The following is a 22,162-nucleotide window of genomic DNA, read 5'->3' as shown; positions in this document are numbered from 1 at the left end:
AATGCACTGCTTTTGACATCTTGACTCCCCATTTTGTAAAAAGGCAGAACCCCCTGAATATGTGAATTTTAAAAATACACTTCAGCATTGATATGGGACAGACACAGATATTTTCTATGGGGAAGTTGGACACATTTTAGTGCATTGTTGCAATATGCATTTTCAAATGCAAAGTGCACACTGAAATATTAAGCCATAATATATGTTTACTGAACATACTGTACACCATGCTTTTTTTTACTAGATGTTATTTTTGAACCAATGGCAAATTCGGATTGGCTGCCAAGTACCTGTGATTTTATATTACCTAGTCACCTAACCTTACATGGCCAATATTTTTGTAGCACACACTAATACATGATTTGAATTTAAATTGAATTGCTGCAGTAAAAAAGGAAACAATCTATTAAATTCTTATTTCAGAGCCCTATTCCCACATACATGAGCACATACAGTACGTGGCTTGATTTTCACTGTCTGGGAAGTGATTATCTTTTATTTCAGTGGATCAATAAATCTGTGTTCACAGTATAATATCATTCAGCACATTACAGGCTCCAGGGAGTTGGAGTAGGCAGTTTGAAAACCACAATGTAACCAAATAGAGCAATTAATAAGAATAGTATTGTTTCCTTATCTGACTGCTCTCCAAACGCTCATTTAGAAGTCACTTCCTATATCTCTGTCTCCATATTTACATGTCACTTGACTCGCTTTATTATTATTATTATTTTTTTATATATCAAATAATGAGCAGTACACATCGACTCTCTTTACTATTAATGAAGGTAAAGAATGATTTAAAGCACTATTAGCACATACACTTTTACACACAATATGATTTTGATGCAATTTCAAACTTTTTCTGTGAAAAGGAAACAAAGTGCACAAAATAAATCGTGGATTGACTGTTTAAAGTGCAATGACTCATTGCAGCCAAACAGCTTGTCTACTCTAATGCCGTGTACACACGACCGGACTTATGCCGTGTACACACGACCGGACTTATGCCGCGTACACCACGACCGGACTTTGACGGACTGAATTCCGTCTGACTTTTCGACGGAGTTTAGGCGGACTTTTGTCGAATCGGACTTGTCTACACACAATCACACCAAAGTCTGACGGATTCAACCGTGATGACGTACGACCAGACTAGAATAAGGAAGTTCATAGCCAGTAGCCAAAAGCTGCCCTAGCGTCACTTTTCGTCTGTCGGACTAGCATACAGATGAACGGATTTTTTGACTGGACTCGAGTCTGTCGGAAAGATTTGAAACATGTTCTAAATCTAAAGTCCCTCTGATTTTTTGATGAAGCCCACACACAGTCGAATTGCCTGACGGATCAGTTCCATCGGAAACTTTGCTGTCAAAGTCCGGCCGTGTGTACACGGCATAAAATGCTGCTCATAGTCAAATCACTTTGCACTGCCTAGTTATCCAATTAAGATCCTGGTACATAATAAAAACCACCTTCTGGATGCTTTTAAGTGTCTTCTCCACTAAAAAAAGGTAAAACAATAATTCTAGGCAGTTAGGAAAAGTGGACTTGTATCACATGCAGGTAGACCTAATATTTACTCACCGGCCACTTTATTAGGTACACCTTGCTAGTAGTTAAAAAAGAAAATGCAACCTGCAAGGCAAAGGCATAATGAGCTAGTATGCATAGCATACTAGCTCATTATGAATAACTTACCTGAGAACGAAGCCCCCGAAGCGGCCCTCCTCCTTTATCTTCGCCGCTGCCATGTATCCTGGAGTGACTTCCGGGTCTCGCTGCTCCGGCGCTGTGATTCGCCGGAGCCGCAGTGACATCACTCCCGCGCATGCGCACGGGAGCCGAAACGAGCGGCATATCGCCGCGGTCTGCAGCGTGCTCAGTGAGCCTGCGCGCCGCTGTCTACGCGCATGCGTCGTAGACAGCGGTGCCTGTGTTTTTGTAAATATCTCTGTATAGGTTTAGGAGATATTTCTTGGACTTACAGGTAAGCCTTAATCTAGGCTTACCTGTAGGTCAAAGTGGTTTGTAAGGGTTTACAACCACTTTAATTCTTCATGGCATAGATTCAACAGGGTGTTGGAAACATTCCTTAGAGATTTTGGTCCATATTGACATGATAGCATCACGCAGTTGCTGCACATTTGTCTGCTGCACATCCATATTGCGAATCTCCAGTTCCACCGCATTCCAATGGTTCTCTATTGGATGAAGATCTGGTGATTGTGGAGGTCATTAGAGTACAGTGAACTCATTGGCATGTTCAAGAAACCAGTTTGAGATGATTTGAGCTTTGTGACATGGCCTAATCCTCAGAGATTTTGGTCCATATTGACATGCTGGCATCAAGATGGCCTCATCCTCAGAGTTTTTGGTCCATATTGAAATGATGTCATCACGCAGTTGCTGCAGATTTGTCGGCTGCACATTCATGATGCGAATCTCCCGTTCCACTTCATCCCAAAGGTGCTCTATTGGATTGAGATCTGGGGCCTGTGGAGGCCATTGGAGTACAGTGAACTCATTGTCATGTTCGAGGAACCAGTTTGAGATGATTTGAGCTTTGTGACATGGCCTCATCCTCAGAATTTTTTTTCCATATTGAGCTTTGTGGCATGGTGCATTATCTTGCTGGAAGTAGCCATCATAAGATGGGTACACTGTAGTCATAAAGGGATGGACATGGTCAGCAACAATACTATGGCGTTTAAACGATGCTCAATTGGTACTAAGGTGCCCAAAATGTGCCAAGAAAATATCTCCTGCACCATTACACCACCAGCCTGGACTGTTAATACAAGGCAGGATGGATCCATGCTTTCATGTTGTTTACACCAAATTCTGACCCTACCATCTGAATGTCACAACTGAAATGAAGACTCATCAGACCAGGCAACGTTCTTCCAATCTCCTATTGTCCAATTTTGGTGAGCCCGTGCGGATTGTAGCTTCAGTTTCCTTTTCTTAGCTGATAGGAGTGGCTCCCAGTGTAGTCTTCTGCTGCTCTAGCCCATCTGCTTCAAGGTTCGATCTGATGTGCACTCAGAGATAGTATTCTGTATGCCTTGGTTGTAACGAGTGGTTATTTGAGTTACTGTTGCCTTTCTATCATCTTGAACCAGTCTGCCCATTCTCCTCTGACCTCTGACATCAACAAGGCATGTTTGTCCACACAACTGCCTCTCACTGGATATTTTCTCTTTTTCGGACCACTCTGTAAACTTAAGAGATGGTCGTGCGTGAAAATCCCAGTAGATCAGCAGTTTTTGAAATACTCAGACCAGCCTGTCAGTAAAGCCCGGCGCCGCAGGGGTTAACAAAACCCCGTAGGCAGAGGGCTGGCATGACTGTGTGAACAGTGCATGTCAGCCCTGAGTGTTAGAGGGTGCAGGATTGGCTGGGAGTGCAGGGAGTGGGTTTTTAATGTGCAGAGAAGGTGATCCCCCCCCCCCCCCCCCCCCACGAGGCAGCATTCGGAAGAAAGTTTCCCACTCTCCCTCCCTAAGATTGGGTTGTATATGTCAAGGTGTGTTTTTTCTGTGTTGCGTGTTGTGTTTTTTCTTTTCAGGACGAGAACGTGGACTGTCGTTGCAGTGGCTGATGTTTGGTCTTTGCGGGTGAAGGAAGAGAGTTCTGAATGAAGAGTCAGGATCTGTAGGTGGTATGGGTCCTGAGAGTGGTACCCCAGTTAATGGAGGTTATCTGGTAATTGGTTATGGGGGCATTGCGGTAGGTGGATGTCTCTGAGTCAGCCTGTCGGCTTGAGGCCTAACAACCCATGTCAGAGGGACCGCAGTGTCATATTTTTGGATATAGTTGAGTGTTATTGGTGGACCTGCAAAGACCAACACTAGGGGGAGCTGATGTGTGTCATAACTGATGTTGTTATTGTTTTATTATTGTTTACGTTATTTAAAGAGTAAGGGCCGGTTCACACTGCGACGCGAGGCGAGGCGACACGGCTCGCCTCGCCTCGCTCCCGCAAGTCGCCCCCATTCTGTACAATGGAACCGTTCTGAGAGGAGCGACTCGAGTCGCTCCGACTCAGAAAAAAGGTTCCTGTACTACTTTGGGGCGACTTCGGGGGCGACTTGCATTGACTTCTATACAGAAGTCCTCTGCAAGTCGCCGCTGAGGTCCGTGCAGGTCGCGGCGAGGCAAGTCGGAGACGCCTCGCCGCGCATCGCTGTGTGATCCGGCCCTTATATATTTTTGGATATTTATACAGTTTTGATTAATAAATTAATGGCTGCTATGGCCTATTTTACTCCAAAAGTTGTATGGTCTTATTTTATTATATAAATGGGGGATAAGTTGCAGTATAGGTTGGTAGCAGATGCACATATGCTATACACTAGTCATGGCACCAACAACCATGCCAGGTTCAAAGTCACTTAAATCCCCTTTCTTCACCGTTCTGAAGCTCAGTTTGAACTTCAGAAAGTCGTTTTCACGTCTAGATGCCTAAATGCATTGAGTTGCTGCCATGTGATTGGCTGATTAGAAATTTGTGTTACCAAGCAATTGAACAGGTGTACCTAATAAAGTGTTCGATGACTGTACACAGACTACAGATCAAGCTTATGAAGGGGAAGTTAGCTTTACACAGAGTTTTCTTGGCTGCTATCTAGAGATTGATGTGACACGTGAAATTGCAAAACAGAAACAATAAAACAATCTCTATGGACTGGTACTAATTGAAGAGATAGCAAGAGGAAAGAGAGTCCCGGAGCAGAAGGAGAGGAAAGGATTGGTGTAGGGACAGCATGACAGGTGTGGACAGCACAGTCATGCTTTTCGGAGAAAAAGTTGTCCCCTTTAAGAAAGGGGGAGTGGCCGAAGCAGGGGAGGCGCTTGAGTTAGGAAGCTATGAGGAAGGAAGGGGAGTGACGTCATTAGTGAGTGGCGGAGGAGAAGATTCCCACCCACCCTCCCGAGTATGGTTAATTATAATAGGGGCAGTAAGGACAGCTCGTGCAGTGGTTGGGGCTTTTGGAGGAGGAGAATATGGATGTTATATACATATATAACATGGTTGGTACCCATCTGTGGTATGGGGTTAACATGGTTGGTACCCATCTGTGGGATCAGGGTTAACATGGTTGGTACCCATCTGTGGGATGGGGGTTAACATGGTTGGTACCCATCTGTGGGATGGGGGTTAACATGGTTGGTACCCATCTGTGGGATGGGGGTTAACATGGTTGGTACCCATCTGTGGGATGGGGGTTAACATGGTTGGTACCCATCTGTGGGATGGGGGTTAACATGGTTGGTACCCATCTGAGGGATGGGGTTAACATGGTTGGTACCCATCTGTGGTATGGGGTTAACATGGGTGGTACCCATCTGTGGATGGGGGTTATCAGGTACCTTCCGGCTAATGGGGGGTTAACCAGGAAGGGGTAAAAGGTAGGTCACTGCGAAAGTTGTGTACCGTCTCCAGGTACGGGGGCTTGCGACTGGAGGCCTAAAGTTAAAGGAAGTTTGGCGCAGTGACCAGTGGTGGGTGTTTCCCTCAAAAGACCCTAAAAGTATATAAAAGTTGGTTAAGAGTTATTTAAAATGTTATTTATTTAATTGTTAATAAAAGGCCGTCAAGGCCATTTACTCCAAAATCTCGTCATGTCATTTGTGGGGGGATTTGGAGGGGTTAAATATTACCGTATATACTCGAGTATAGGCCGACCCGAATATAAGCCGAGGCCCCCAATTTACCCCCAAAAAAACTGGCAAACTTATTGACTCGTGTATAAGCCGAGGGTGAGACATGCCTGTCCATCCCTGTGTGTGTGTCCGTCCATCCCTGTGTGTCCGTCCATCCCTGTGTGTCCGTCCATCCCTGTGTGTCCGTCCATCCATCCCTGTGTGTGTGTGTGTCCATCCATCCATCCATCCCTGTGTGTGTGTGTCTCCATCCATCCATCCATCCATCCCTGTGTGTGTGTGTCTCCATCCATCCATCCATCCATCCCTGTGTGTGTGTGTCTCCATCCATCCATCCATCCATCCCTGTGTGTGTCTCCATCCATGTGTGTGTGTGTGTGTGTGTGTGTGTGTGTGTGTGTGTGTGTGTGTGTGTGTGTGTGTGTGTCCAGCCTACCTTTGTCCCGAGCCTCCGTCCCGTGCCTTGCCTCCTTGCCTCCGTCCCGTGCCGTGCCTTGCCTCCTTGCATCCGTCCCGTGTCGTGCCTTGCCTCCTTGCATCCGTCCCGTCCCGTCCCGTCCCGTGCCGTGCCGTGCCGTGCCTTGCCTTGCCTCCGTCCCGTGCCCTCTTCGTCGGCGGCCATTGTAAAATTCAAAAGCTGCGCCGCCGCCTTCGCCTGTGATAGGCGGAACACTGAATTTCCCAGCAGCCTGTGTTCCGCCTATCACAGACGTCGTATCATCCTCGTCCGTAGTACGAGGATGATACGATGTCCGTGATAGGCGGAACACAGGCTGCTGGGAAATTCAGTGTTCCGCCTATCACAGGCGAAGGCGGAGCCGGAGGCGCGGCTTTTGAATAGAATGGCCGCTGTCTGTCTGCTCGACACGCTGATCGAGCGGGCAGACAGCGATGACTCGAGTATAAGCCGAGGGGGGCACTTTCAGCCTCAAAAAAGAGGCTGAAAATCTCGGCTTATACTCGAGTATATACGGTATGTTTAACGGGTGGCTGAAGTGACTGTGGGTTAGGTCCTTCACATGTCATGGCATGGCTCACTTTAAGTTTAAAGAGCTACCATCACTACTACATATAGTACTTTGTTCCATGTTGCTAAATGCTTCCTAAATCTAGTTAAAAGGTCCGACCTAACTCTCCCCCTCCTGTCACAGCAAGTCCAACAACGGCTAGGAGGGAGACAGCTGCACCATAATGACAGCTTGTTTCAGCCCTGAGAACTTTCCACACACAAGCAATGGCAAGAGGAATTTAAAGGGGATGGTGCAGGGGGGTGTCTGCTCTTTAAATCCGATTGCCATCGCTTGTCTGTGGAAAGTGCTCACAGCTGAGACAAATTGCTATTATGATGCAGCTGTCTCCTTCCTAGGTGTTGCTGGATCAGCCACAGCATTAAGAGAGGAAGGGGCAGGTCATTAAAATGGTTGTAAACCCTTACAACACACTTTAACCTACAGGTAAGCCTAGATTAAGGCTTACCTGTAGGTGCTGCAAATATCTCCTAAACCTACATGGCTTAGGAGATATTTACAATTCCCCGTACGAGGATTCCTTCTGTGCATGCGCCAGTGTACTTGGCGCACACGCACTTTAGAAGGGTCACGGCGTGCCATTTTCATTAAATGACATGCCGTGACTGGTGGCTCCCACGCGCACGCGTGGGAGTAACGTCACGCGACTCGAGCCAGTCACAGAGCCGGAGTCCGTGACCCTGGAAGGAAGATGGACGCTTCCATCCGGCAAGGAACCATAAGGCGAGGAAACCCATAAGGGTTTACTTCCTCTTTAAAGCACTTAGCAGCATAGGACAAAGTAATACATGTACTTGCATGCACTTGGAAGAGTCACCTTCTATGGGGAAAGTCATCAACCATCTTCATGATCCTTTTCTCACAGCAACCTGGAGAAGAGAATTCTGCAGGGAACCCTACATCATGTATATCTATTTTCAGAAATAGCGGGGAGGTGTTGAGAGGATCAGTCACCCAGTGCACAGATAGATGGCTGGGGTAACCAGTCTCGTACAAGAAATGCTGCCACAAGTACATTTAGTATTGAGGAGGAAAGTATCATTAAGAGGAAGCCCTATACAAAATATGAAGGAAGTTGTTTCTTAAAAAAATACTGCGTGGCAAACAGTAATACGGTAAGTGTAAAGTAAACCTGTACTTTGGCCATGTAGGAAAAAAACAACTGGTTCACTTACCTATCCCTCTCCCAAACTGCAAATGTTGATCTTTGTTTCATTATCTTACAGCTCTGTTCAGCTGCCAAGAGCAAAGGCTTGTGTAAGCTCCATCCAAGTCATTAAGTGCACATGGGCAAAGCTCTGGTTCACTTTAAGGTTATAGAAAGTGCTATCATGTACAGTAGGTGATATGGGGAATAATTGCTTACAATGTTATTTACATTTGTTCTCTGACTGTTTTTGACACTTAAATCCCCACTTTATGTCTGTTAAATGAACAATCCCCCATTGCTAAAATAATGTAGACAGTGCTTAGCAAAAATTAGTACACCCCTTTTGAAAAGTAAGATTTTAATCAATATCTCAAGGAACACAAAATTTCCACAATTTTGAAAAAACTGAGTTTGATAGAACATTTTGTTTAGCTCATGAAAGTAGGTTAATAATATAACTTAGATTACAACATCTTCTACTCAAATTAGTTGATGTAAAAATGAATACACCCCACAATAAAAACTACTACATCTAGTATTTTGTATTACCGCCATGACTTGCACAGACAACACCACACGTCTTCTAGGTATGAAATGAACAAGTTGGCGACATATTCCAACATCTATCTTTTTCCATTCTTCAAGAACGACCTCTTTTAGGCCCCATTCACACCTGAGCGTTTTGTAGCTTGAAGCCTGAAGCCACAAAACGCTTGGGTGGAAAAAATGTATTATTCTCTATGGAGATGCTTCACATCTCCACTCCAAAACGCCTGAAGCCAGAAGCACCAAAACGCCTGAAGCTCAAACAAGTTCTGGAACTTTTTTTTTTTTTTGGCAGATTTGGGTGTTTTTCTGCTTTTTTACATTGCTGACCTTTTGACCTGTACAAAATCGCGGCAAAACGTGGTAAAAAACACTGCAAAAATTGAGGTAAAATCACGCGACTTTCTGCCTGAAAGCGCTATGCTCAGATGTGAATGGTGCCTTAGAGCCGGATGCTGGATGGAGAGTGATGCTCAACTTGTCTTTTCAGAATTCTACATAGGTGTTTGATTGGGTTCAGATCAGGAGGCATACTTGGCCACTGAATCACTTTCACCCCGTTCTTCATCAGAAATGCAACAGTGGCCTTAGATGTGTATTTTGGAGCATTGTCATTTTATAAAAGTGCATGACGACCAAGGGCACGAAGTGATGGTAGCATCTTTTTCTGTAAAAAAGAAATAAAATTACATATATATATATATATATATATATATATATATATATATATATATATATATATATATATAAAATATAATTTCTCTTTTAATGTGTGTTTGTGATGGAAGGCACAGGTTCTTGGTGCAGTAAATCATTCCCTAATGTGCTGCACTGCACAATTATCGTATTGTGCATGGCCATCTATATTCATTATTGGGGTGAAGAATGGTATTAGATTCAAGGATGCAGCCAAGTGACTAAGGAAGGAATGTATATCTAATGACTGCCAACGGGATCATCAAGAATCTTTGCCACTCCATATTCTGAGTAGTTTTTGGTCAGTGTGTCATTATTTTCAAGTGTTTATATATCTTTTTATTTTTTATTTTAGATATACGCTTTAGAGACAGTCCACCTAAAACTGGAAAAATAAACCATCTGATGGTATCTTGTATGACCCTTTTGGTGGGATATCTGTCCTTGGTTCTTTGATCTGAACAACTGGTATGGAAATTATTTGGGGTTCACATGTTATTTTATATTATTAAGAATGTCACAGGAAGAACTGGAACACACAAAGCAGGAACACCCAAACCTCCCAGGAGGACGAGGACAGAGTGGAATTATGGCAGGGAGATGTTGCTGCTGGAGTATCCAAGACAAATAAGAAGTCGGGGCTTACACAAGGCACATCTTACCTCATTTGGGAGTAAATTATTACTAGAAATGTATATATTTACATTAGTCACAAGAGAAATATGGGGACTGCCATTGTTGTCTGGCTTGTAGGCAGGTGCCTACTAAGTGGTTATTATGTTATGTTTTTTATTATTATGCCTTGTCTGTACTAATCATTGCACTGTTTAGTTATACTGCCCTTCCAAACTCAACAGTTAACTATTCTTGCCAGGTTTCCTGGGTTTTTTGGCTGGTGCTGCATTCTGCTGGGGTAAGGACAAAAAATGAATGGAGCCATCTTGAGATTGGGTCACTCCATGTGTGGGAATTAAACAGGAGTTTGCTGCAGTATGTAACAATTACTTTGCCTTTGTGTTTGGTAGAAATCAGTCAGGGTTCCAGGACATAGACTGATGGGCTCATACAAGTGCTCTATGGACTTTAAGTACTCTCTCTCTCGACAAGGTGTGACTGCCTCAATAGGCAGAGGCACCAGGAGGCATTGAGATAGCACTTGGCCTAAAGTTACTTGAGGACATTCTTAACCTCCCTGGCGATATTCCCGAGTCTGGCTCGGGGTAAGATTTAAATACCATAAGCAGTATTCCTGAGCCAGACTCGGGACCGCATCGCTGGATCCATAGAGGGGTCTACTTACCTTGTCCCCTGGATCCAGCGATGTCCTCTGCTCGATCTGTCACATCGCCGGGCTCCGTTCCCTGCGAGCGTTCCGAAGCACGGGGACGGAGTTGGGCGCCAAATTCAAAAAGTAAAATACACAGTATAGATACAGTATACTGTAATCTTACAGATTACAGTACTGTGTCAAATAATTACACATCCCCTTTGTCCCTAGTGGTTTCTCCAGTGTCCTGCATGCAGTTTTATATTATAAATACTGTTCTTTATGCCAGGAAACTGGAGGTTGTCCATAGCAACCAAAAAGTGTCCGTTTACATCAAAAGTGGTTATAGACCAGCAAGAAAACAGCGATAATAAATTAGAATCACTCGCAGAATTGAGCGATAGCGATTTGCGGGGAAATTCATCATCAAACACTAAAAGTAATGGCAGCGGCAATTCTGCAACTCAGCACATTTCAGTGTTTTTGATTTGATTACATTATTGAATAATTTTTATTATTATTATATTATTATGTGTTATAATTATTTATAGTTATTTATTTTATTATATATATATATTATAATTTATGATTTCATATTTCAAATTTTATCATACCCGGGATGTCTATTAGACTCTTGTGTGGACAGATTTAAGTGAACTATTTCTAAGAATTACAGACCTACAATATAAAACGCAAAATTTCCATGCAAAATAATGGTACCGCTTTCAGCACCTAAAATCTCAATTAATCATACTGCCAGGGAGGTTAAAGGGGTGCATGCAAGGCATAACATTTATATGGACACACCATGGGACATTACAATACAAGAAGAAGATACAGTACTAGTGTCTATCTGTATATAGCAGACAGCCCCAGTAGTAAAGGAACATGTGTGCTTGGGTTTCTTCCCTAGTGATCAGTACCCCAGTCTGGGTCCAACTTGTGGCTCCATGGGACCCAGCCTGGATCACAGATAGAGATGGAGAGAGGCTTTAGGGGAATAGCAAGCACAGGTTGTGTAGAGAGTCAAGCTTTTTGGGATTCAAATGTAATCATAAGTGGAGTAAATGAGTTAAAAATATGGATTTGTTTCACTGGGGTGTAGTGACAGGTGATTGGGCTGGTGATCCTGGTACTCATCAGGTTATAGCCAGACCATTATCTTTATGGACAGCATATAGACAGAAATTGTACCAGCTGATTGGAGGAAAGCCCATGTGGTACCAATATTTAAAAAAGGGCAGGCACACATTCCTGAAAACTACAGGCCAGTCAACCTAACATCAATAGTAAGTAAATTATTGGAGGGGATGATAAGGAACTATATCCAAGAATTTGCTGATGAAAAAAGCATTATTAGCAGTAATTAGCATGGGTTTACGAAGGTTCGTTCCTGCCAGACCAATCTGTTAATATTCTACGAGGAAGTGAGCTGCTATCTAGATAGGGGAAGGTCTGTGGATGTGGTTTAACTGGATTTTGCAAAAGCATTCAATACAGTTCCACATAAACACTTGATCTACAAACTGAGGTCTGTAGGCATGGACCATAGAGTTATTTCATGTATAGAAAACTAGTTACAGGGGCGTGTCCAAAAGGGGGTGATAAATAACGTGTACTCAGACTGGTCTGGAGTGGTAAGTGTGGTATCCCAAGGCTCTATCTTGGGACCAGTTCTATTTAATTTATTCATAAATGATATAGAGGTTGGTATAAATAGCTCAATCTCAGTTTTTGTGGACAGCACAAAAATAATCAGGGAAATAACTTCACATCAGGATATAGAAATTTTACAGAAAGACCTGAATAAAATAATGGAGTGGGCAACTACATGACAGATGAGGTTTAATGTTGAAAAATGTAAAGTGATAGACTTGGGGGCTACAAATATAAATGCAAACTACTCACTAGGGATAGAACCTCTGGGGGAATCAAGGATGTAAAAAGATCTAGGGGTCCTAATAGAAGACAGACTGAGCAATAGCAGGCATTACCAGCAAAGCAAGCAGACTATTGGCTTGCATAAAAAAGGGAATTTACTTGAGAGATAAAACAATTATCCTGCCACTTTATAAAACTCTGGTTCGACCGCATCCAGAGTATTCCATCCACGTCTGGTCACCAGTTCTCACGAAGGATGTGCTGGAGAGAGTCCAGAGAAGGGCAACTAAATTAATAAGCGGACTGGAGGACCTCAATTACGAGGAACGACTACAAGCACTAAATTAATTCTCCCTGGAGAAGAGATGCTGTAGAGGAGATATGATAGCAGTATACAAATACCTCAATGGTGATCCCAGCGTAGGAAGAAAACATTTCAATCCCAGGAGGTGTAATGCCGCGTACACACGATCAGACTATCTGGCGGACTTAGTCTGGCGGACAAACCGCCGTAAAGTCCGCCGGACTGTCCGAACGAGCGGACCTGCCCACACACGTGACTTTTCCAGCAGACTAGGTACGGCGGACATAGTCCGCTGGATTATCCGCCGTACTTTTGAAATGAACGGACTTGCCCACACACACGGAGAAAAGTCAGTTTATTTTGAGCGCGGCTCCAGGTAGCCGGGACTAGCGAAGGAAGCGTTGCTGGCCCCGTCACCTGGTATGAAATTAAAGGGGAAGCCCTATGCCAAAAAAACGGCGTGGGGGTCCCCCTCTAGGTCCATATCAGACCCTTATCCAAGCACGCAACCCGGCCGGTCAGGAAAGGGGGTGGGGACGAGCGAGCCCCCCCCCCCCTCCTGAGCTGTACCAGGCCGTGTGCCCTCAACATGGGGGTGCTTTGGGGAAGGGGGGGCCGTGCAGCCCCCCCACCCCAAAGCACCATGTCCCCATGTTGATGAGGACAAGGGCCTCTTCCCATCAACCCTGGCCGTTGGTTGTCAGGGTCTGCGGGCAGGGGGCTTATCGGAATCCGTGAGCCCCCTTTAATAAGGGGACCCCGGATCCCGCCCCCCCCCACCCTATGTGAATGAGTATGGGGTACAATATACCCCTACCCATTCACGTGTAAAAAAATGTAAAAAAAAACACAACACACAAGGGTTAAAATAGTTTATTGCACAGCTCCGGGGGTCTTCTTCCGTCTTCGGGGGTCTTCTCCCTGGACTCCTCCGCTATCTTCTGCTCTTTTGCTAGCTCTTTTGCTAGCAGAGGAGCCCGTCTCTCTTCTTCGTCGCCGCCCTCTTCTTCCTACTTCGGGTGTCTTGTCCCCCTCTTCGGTTCTTCTTGGTCTTCTGTCGCTGCCGCCTTCTGTTCTTCTCTTCTTCTGCGAGTCCAGCGGACATATTTTGGTGCAAAACTACTTTCTTAGTCCGCCGGACTTTTGGGTAAAAAAAGTCCGCCGGAGCCCACACACGGGGGGATTGTCCAGTGGACTTGAGTCCGCCGGACTTTTCCACCGGATTGTTTGATCGTGTGTACGCGGCATAAGTGGACATGGGGCCAAACAATGATATTGGAAGAGAAGCGGTTTAACCTTAAGCTGTGTAGGGGTTTTTTTCACTGTTGGGGAATAAGGATATGGACTCTTTCACAATTGGTGGTGTCAGCAGGGAGTATTGATATTTTTAAAAGACTCTTGGACATGCATCTTAGTGAACACACATACATCTTCACAGGTTTAACTGGATGAATGATTGTCTTTATTCAACCTTACCTACTATGAAAATATGAAACGTTATGAGGCACCGGCTCTGAAGTGCTGCAAAGAGAGAGAAAGAAGTGTCAGGTTAATTATTATTTGTCATGTACTCTGCATGAAGTTGGAAGATTTGTGCCACAGAACCCAAGAATTAAACTGTCTGCATGGAGAAGTATTGTTCATTACGGAGAGTGTCACCTTAATACCATACACATGTTTTAGTATATGCCTCTGTCTGCCTGAACAGTGGCGGCTGGTGCTCAAATTTTTTTTTGGGGTGGGGGGGCGGGGCGTAAACAAACTAAAAAAAAAACACATCAATTGCAGCTACTGTGCCATCAAACACAGCCACTGTGCCATCAAATGCTTTCACTGTGCCATCAAATGCTTTCACTGTGCCATCAAACGCAGCCACTGTGCCATCAAACGCAGCCACTGTGCCATCAAACGCAGCCACTCTGCCATAAAATGCAGCCACTCTGCCATCAAATGCAGCCACTGTGCCCAACAATTTCTAGCAGTGTGCCCATCAATTGCCGCTACTGTGCCCCACCAGATGCTGCCCAGCACTTATCTGTCTCGGAGCAGGCCAGAGGTGGTCTCCTGCACGTCCTCCATGTCTTCTTCCGTTCTCTCTCAGGCATCCAATCACAGCGCCTGACATTTCAGCCAAACAGGTGACCGGTAACAGAGCCAGCAACCTGATTGGCTGAGAGGCGGATTCAGTGTTAGCAAAGCGAATTCCTTCGCTTTGCTAACACACAGCTGAGTGAACAGTGAATGCACAGCATTGCGCCCACTGTTCACCTTTTTGGGCGCCTATTAGAGCCTACGGCTCTAATCGGGTGCTTCCAAAAAAAAAACCCCAGCACTGTAATTCAGATGCCCGGCTCCCGAAAATGGGCCAGGCACCCGAATAGGGGGTTTCAGCAGCAACCATAGATAGATTCATGCAATGCATGAATCTATCTATGGGGATTAGAGCGTTGCAGGAGAGAGGGGGTGGTGCTCCTGCGCCCTTTATGGATGCACCGACACTGCGTCTGAAGGAGCGTGATGTGCAATTCTGGTGGCCCGGCCCTTAGGGAATACTTCCTGAAATGCACTGGTTATTCTATCATTTTAATACAACATTGAAGTAAGCAATTGTGAAGTGTTAAATGTTATGACCATAGAAGCAAAACTTGACTTTTGCCAATGTAAAGCAACCAGAACTGTGAAAGAAGGATTATGATTGGTTGTTAATGTTCATCCCTCTTTCCCTTATCAAATAATTCAGTTCCTAGTACATAGCAGAGATATGGTGCTGAACAGACAGCTCCCAGGAACAGACTGCTTACTCATTACCTCTGATGGAAAATCCTGCACAATTATTATGCATAATTTGTGTAATGCTTTACAGCAATACAGGGAACATACATCAACTGTCAATGATGCAGCCAGCAAGGGCTCTCGTTATTTAAGTAAGGCCTTCAAAGACTTTACAGGTTTTCTAAAGCTGCTTGGTCTGTCTGGACGAGCTTAGATCTTTTCCATGTCAGCAACTTCCAATACAAGCCATATTACTGCAGGCTCTAACCCAGATTCCCACCCCACTATATGTCATTATATGTTAAAGCTGTTAAACAGAATGTACCAGAGAAAATAATCTGTCTGCCGCACATAGATCTAGGCAGCAGAAAGGAGTGGCAGTGGTAATGATCACTATTTTATCACTGCAGCTAAAATAGTAGATCTCATTCTGTGTTATGAGCTAGCCCGACTCTGTTCAGTAATATATTGGTTAAAGTGACTCTAAACAAAATCCTTTTTTCAAAAATAAGCCACACACATCCATTACTTAATGGTCCTCTATCTATTGTTCATGAAATTGTGTCTTACTGCAGGACTGACAGAATACACTGATTGGCCGCAGCCACTGATCGACAAAAATTTCCCAGCGTGTTTATCGTTTAATGGGGTGGTTACATGCTCATTGAAATTTGGCCTGTCCTTGCTGAACTTGCCAAAATTCAATTATTCCATGGTCAGCATTACAGTTCAGGCTGTAGTACAGCACTGATAGCTGGTTGCTCCCTCTCCACCTCATCCTTTTGTGGCACTCTCCTAGATAGGAGCTAGGTTAAGCAAATTTAGCTACTGGCTCACTGTAAGCAGTTGAGCTGTATGTGTTTGTTTTGGTCTGTTCTGTGTTTCACTGGCTGCAGGTTTGACTGCTTCCAGCTATTTGTCTATAAAGGTTCTGGAAGATAGTGGGCGAGTCAAATCAGCAGCTTAATATTTATTCAGCCTTGGCCAATCCCTAAAGAGAGAGAGGTGCCCAGATGGTGACTGGGAAGGAACATAAATACTCTGAGATAGAGAGCAGAGGAGTTTATTTCTTAGAGGAGGAGACCCCAGCCTAGAGGGCTGCTGCCTCCCGGGCAGGCATGCTAGCTGAGGGGCTTATTCTGGAGCTGACTAAGGGACTTTTATCTGGGGATCTGGTCTGTATCACTGAAGAGGTGTCTGGAAGGTTTTCAAAGGAGGGATCCAAATATCCAAGGACATAGTGAGTACAGGCTGGAGTGAGAGTGTGTGCTACTGTTATTCCTCGGGTGCTAAAGTCAGTATTGCTCAAAAGACATTGTGCATGGTGTCCTACTATAGCTCAGTCCACTATTTTCTTGTGCAAAGACTGCTTACAATAATAGGAGGAAGATTTGTGTCCTCAAGTTGCTATTAAAGTTATTGAAATATCCCACAGTTCCTTACTCCTATCCAAGTTCAAGATCTGCAATAAAGCATCAGAAAAGCGTACCCGTAGACTGTTCATTGAGTCAAAGGAGTGTCTTTGACTGTGTGCCTGGCTTCAGGTGCAACTTCGGGAAAAGACCCTAGGGACCTTAAACTACAGGTCCCTGCTGGAGTGAGCGCTACACATTCATAAAATGTCTTGTATCCTTTACACTGACCGCAAGGCCTTCTATACTTGAAGGAAATGTGGATGAATGTCACAATCTCCCCTTGTCCAATCACAGAATAACATGCATTATTTGAAATGAATACAATATGTTTTTGGAATGGACGAAGTGGAGAGCAAAAATCCAAAAAAGAAAGAAAATGCAGACTTTAAAGGTACCATTAGAGACAAGAATACATCTTTACTTAATTACATATTTATTAGTAATGTAATAAAAAATACATGAATCCTAAACTAATCATAAATTCCCACACAGTGTTCTAGCATAGATACATAGCTGTTCATCAACATGTCCGTTCCCAAAGGAAAGAGCAATTGGCGCCAATGATACCCTAATACAGTTTCACAATTTTTATATCCAGCATGCTACTGAAGTATGGATATCAGGGGGTCGTAGCCCATAGCAGGAACTCCTTCAGTTTGTACAGGCCTAATAAAAGCAAGAGCCTTCCCAAATGCAGCAGCAGCCATGCATAGCACAGTCATCAATAGAGGCACTGTAGCTTTTTCTTTACAAATATCAAATGTAAAATCTTTTTTTATGGTGTTCAGGCTTAAACTGTAACTAAGTACACTATATAATTTCATAAAGAAAATCTGAGTTTGGTGAATGTCCAGCAGTTGTGAAGGCGATTCTACTTAAGGGAGCAGACTCATGTGCACGACTCATGTGCGGTTCCCGATATAAGAATTTAAAGAGGTGCCTAAACTGGAGGAGAGGATAAGGACATGCACAGAAGGGATATTGTGTCTGGAAGAGCAGCTGGAAAGTAACAAGGAAATGTACAGATGGAACAGAACAGAAAGACATTTGTTGAATTGAGTTAGCATTTTGAACTGAACTGGCAGCCATTAAAGGAATGGGCAGAAAAAAGCAGCAATTGAGTGGGAGAAGAAAGGTGGATGAGTCAAACATCAGAATGCAGGATGTTTTAGAGTGGTGCCAGTCTGTTCTTTGGTAAACCCAAGAGGAGCGTGTTACAATAATCAAGACGTGGATGTGCATTGCTTTGTCCATAACTTTACTTCAATTCAAATTTTAAAGGTGAAAGATCTCGAAACTCAAGCACAGTCATCTCATCTGATGTCCCCAAGATATATATGAGAACCATATACAGGCTCTCCTCACTTAACGACCAGGTTCAATTCCAGCGACCAGGTCGTTATACAAATGGGTCGTTAAACGAGGCGCCAAAAGTAATCAATATTTTAAGCAATCTTAACTACTATACTGTACTGTATTGTGAAAAAAAGGTCTAAACATAATTCCAGCTCAATAATGTTGTTTTAATTTACATAAGTACAGAACACAAATGAAAATTCTGTACTGTACAATACAATGATGTACAGCGCGTCCTTCAGGTGGGGAATGCTGGTACACACATAGGTTGGACTTGATGGACTTGGGTCTTTTTTCAACCACACCTACTATGTAACTATGTAGTCCGTTAAACAGGTAAATTGTTAAATCAAGGAGTATCTGTACTGTATGTTTGACTAAGCCCAATAGGGGGGTCAAACAGGTCAGTGGAGAATGGCCACAGGTTGGGACTCCCTATAGCCAGTTGGGGTGACATCATGAGTGTGTGGTCTTTTCTTCCAATGATGAGAAACAATGAGAAACCATTGGGTGTTTCAACCCACTGTGTTCACCGTGATATATCAGCTATTGTTTAGCCTAAATCTACAACTGTTTACCACATGTAAACACAATGCTCACATTACCTCTCCTCCATTCAAGAATCAGAATGCAGGATGTTTTAGAGTGGTGCCAGTCTGTTCTTTGGTAAACCCAAGAGAAGGGTGTTACAATAATCAAGACGTGGATGTATGTTGCTTTGTCCATTACTTTATTTCAATTCAAACTTCAAAGTGAAAGATCTAGAAACTCAAGCACAGTCATCTCATCTGTGATTTCCCCAATCTGTATATGAGAAACAATATACTGTATATACGACTAAGCTCAGGTGTCAAACAGGTTATTGGTGAGTGGCCACAGGTTGGGGCTTCCTGTAGCCAGTTGGCGAAATGCACATTACTGGGGTAACATCATCAGTGTGAGGCCTTTTTTTCCAATGATTATTGAAAAACCATTGGGTGTTTCAACCCACCGCGTTCATCGTGATATATCAGCCAGGGCCGTCTTTAAGGCAGGGCAAAAGGGGCAGCTGCCCTGGGCCCTGTCAATGTTGTGGGGCCCAAAGCAGCTGCCTCATACTTGCCAACTATCCCAGTTTAAATTCCCTTGTCCTTGAAGTTTTAGTCCCGTGCTGTGTCCTGATATCTCAGTGTGAAGTTCTGGTACTAATACTGCCCATCTCTGCCCTACATGACTCACCTGCAGACCCTGTGTTTACATGTAAATAACCGTCAATTATATGTAAATAGGGACAGCATTCATATGTGAAAAGTTGCATCTGGCGGCATGGATATGTAAATAAAGGTGGCATTCATATGTATATTATGCCCCCAGCAGTGAGGAGATGATGTGCTGTAACCTATAGCAGTGATGGCGAACCTTTTTGAGCCCAAGTGCCCAAACAGCCACACAAACCCAACTTATTTATTTCAAAGTGCAAACATGGAATTAAATCTACCAGCAACTCTTTACAGAGGGTGGGACTGATCATCCCTCTGAATGAGTCCTAAGGGACCAAAAAACGTACGATTCTGCCTAGAAAAAAATGGAGTGCGTTACGCTCAGCAGATGGATGGATTGTACTCAGAATACAGGGATAATATGGATGCATTGTGCTCAGAATACAGGGATAATATGGATGCACTGTGTTTAGAATACAGGGATAATATGGATGCATTGTTCTCAGAATATAGGGATATGGATGCATTGTGCTCAGAATACAGGGATAATATGGATGCATTGTGCTCAGAATACAGGGATAATATGGATGCATTGTGCTCAGAATACAGGGATAATATGGATGCATTGTGCTCAGAATACAGGGATAATATGGATGCATTGTGCTCAGAATACAGGGATAATATGGATGCATTGTGCTCAGAATATAGGGATACTATGGATGCATTGTGCTCAGAATACAGGGATAATATGGATGCATTGTGCTTAGAATACAGGGATAATATGGATGCATTGTGCTCAGAATACAGGGATAATATGGATGCATTGTGCTCAGAATACAGGGATAATATGGATGCATTGTGCTCAGAATACAGGGATAATATGGATGCATTGTGCTCAGAATGCATGGATATTATGGATGCCCTATGCTCAGAATACAGGGATATTATGGATGCATTGTGCTCAGAATACAGGGATAATATGGACGCATTGTGCTCAGAATACAGGGATATTATGGATGCATTGTGCTCAGAATACAGGGATATTATGGATGCATTGTGCTCAGAATACAGGGATAATATGGATGCATTGTGCTCAGAATACAGGGATAATATGGATGCATTGTGCTCAGAATACAGGGATAATATGGATGCATTGTGCTCAGAATACAGGGATAATATGGATGCATTGTGCTCAGAATACAGGGATATTATGGATGCATTGTGCTCAGAATACAGGGATAATATGGATGCATTGTGCTCAGAATACAGGGATATTATGGATGCATTGTGCTCAGAATACAGGGATATTATGGATGCCTTGTGCTCAGAATACAGGGATATTATGGATGCCTTGTGCTCAGAATACAGGGATAATATGGATGCATTGTGCTCAGAATACAGGGATAATATGGATGCATTGTGCTTAGAATACAGGGATAATATGGATGCATTGTGCTCAGAATACAGGGATAATATGGATGCATTGTGCTCAGAATACAGGGATATTATGGATGCATTATACTCAGAATACAGGGATATTATGGATGCATTGTGCTCAGAATACAGGGATATTATGGATGCATTGTGCTAATACAGGGATATTATGGATGCATTGTGCTCAGAATACAGGGATAATATGGATGCATTGTGCTCAGAATACAGGGATAATATGGATGCATTGTGCTCAGAATACAGGGATATTATGGATGCATTGTGCTCAGAATACAGGGATAATATGGATGCATTGTGCTCAGAATACAGGGATAATATGGATGCATTGTGCTCAGAATACAGGGATAATATGGATGCATTGTGCTCAGAATACAGGGATAATATGGATGCATTGTGCTCAGAATACAGGGATAATATAGATGCATTATGCTCAGAATACAGGGATAATATGGATGCATTGTGCTCAGAATACAGGGATAATATGGATGCATTATGCTCAGCATACAGGGATAATATGGATGCATTGTGCTCAGAATACAGAGCCCTTCCCAAAGCAGTGTCCTCTACCCCTTCACATCCCCCCACATACACAACAGTGTCCTCTGTGGCCCCTCCCCCACAGCACTTTCCTACCTGTGTATGTACAGCCAAAGTTCTCCACATTGCCATGCTTCAGCACCCGAGCCCCTGTACAGGAAGCCGCTCTCCTATTGGCTCTCCAAGTCCAGGAAGGGAGAATCATTATTCTCTTCCTGGGTATTCAGAGGCATTGCGCGCTGTTTACAGAAGACACTCCATGTCCTTTCCACTGGGCTACCCTCAGTGCATGAAGGGGGGGCTTTACTCACATCTGCAGCTCCACTGCCCGATCGCACTCATAAAAGGAAGGGAGCCGGCTACTCCGCACCTGCACGCCAGTGCAAGTGACTGCATTACTGGGGGATTCCCTCCTCTATCCTGGCGGAGCGCTACGTGCCCACAGAGAGGGCTCGGCGTGCCAGCTGTGGCACGCGTGCCATAGGTTCGCCATCACTGACCTATAGCAACCAATCAGTGAGCAGTATTACTGCACAGTAATCTCTAGCAACCAATCAACAAGCAGAAATCATGTGCTGTAACTAATCAGTGAGCCGTAATGTGTGCTGTAACCTCTAGCTACCACAGTCAGGAAGCGGTAATGATACACTCTAACCTCTGGCAACCAATCACAATCGCTGCCTGATCTGATTCAGTAAACTGATTTGGAGTCTACCTGCTATTTATTGTATGTCTCAGAGCAGGTGGAGAGCGAAATTGTATGGGGGGGGGCAAGAAAATGTTTGCCCAGGGTCCAATGAATGTTAAAGAGGGCCCTGATATCAGCTATTACTTAGCCTAAATCTACAACTGTTTACCACATGTAAATACAATGGTCACATCACTTCCT

Source organism: Lithobates pipiens, unplaced genomic scaffold (genome assembly GCF_037356315.1).
Source record: "Lithobates pipiens isolate NorthernLeopardFrog02 unplaced genomic scaffold, aLitPip1_a1.2 Scaffold_13, whole genome shotgun sequence".
Taxonomy (NCBI): Eukaryota; Metazoa; Chordata; class Amphibia; order Anura; family Ranidae; genus Lithobates; species Lithobates pipiens.
This window is presented reverse-complemented; position numbering follows the sequence as displayed.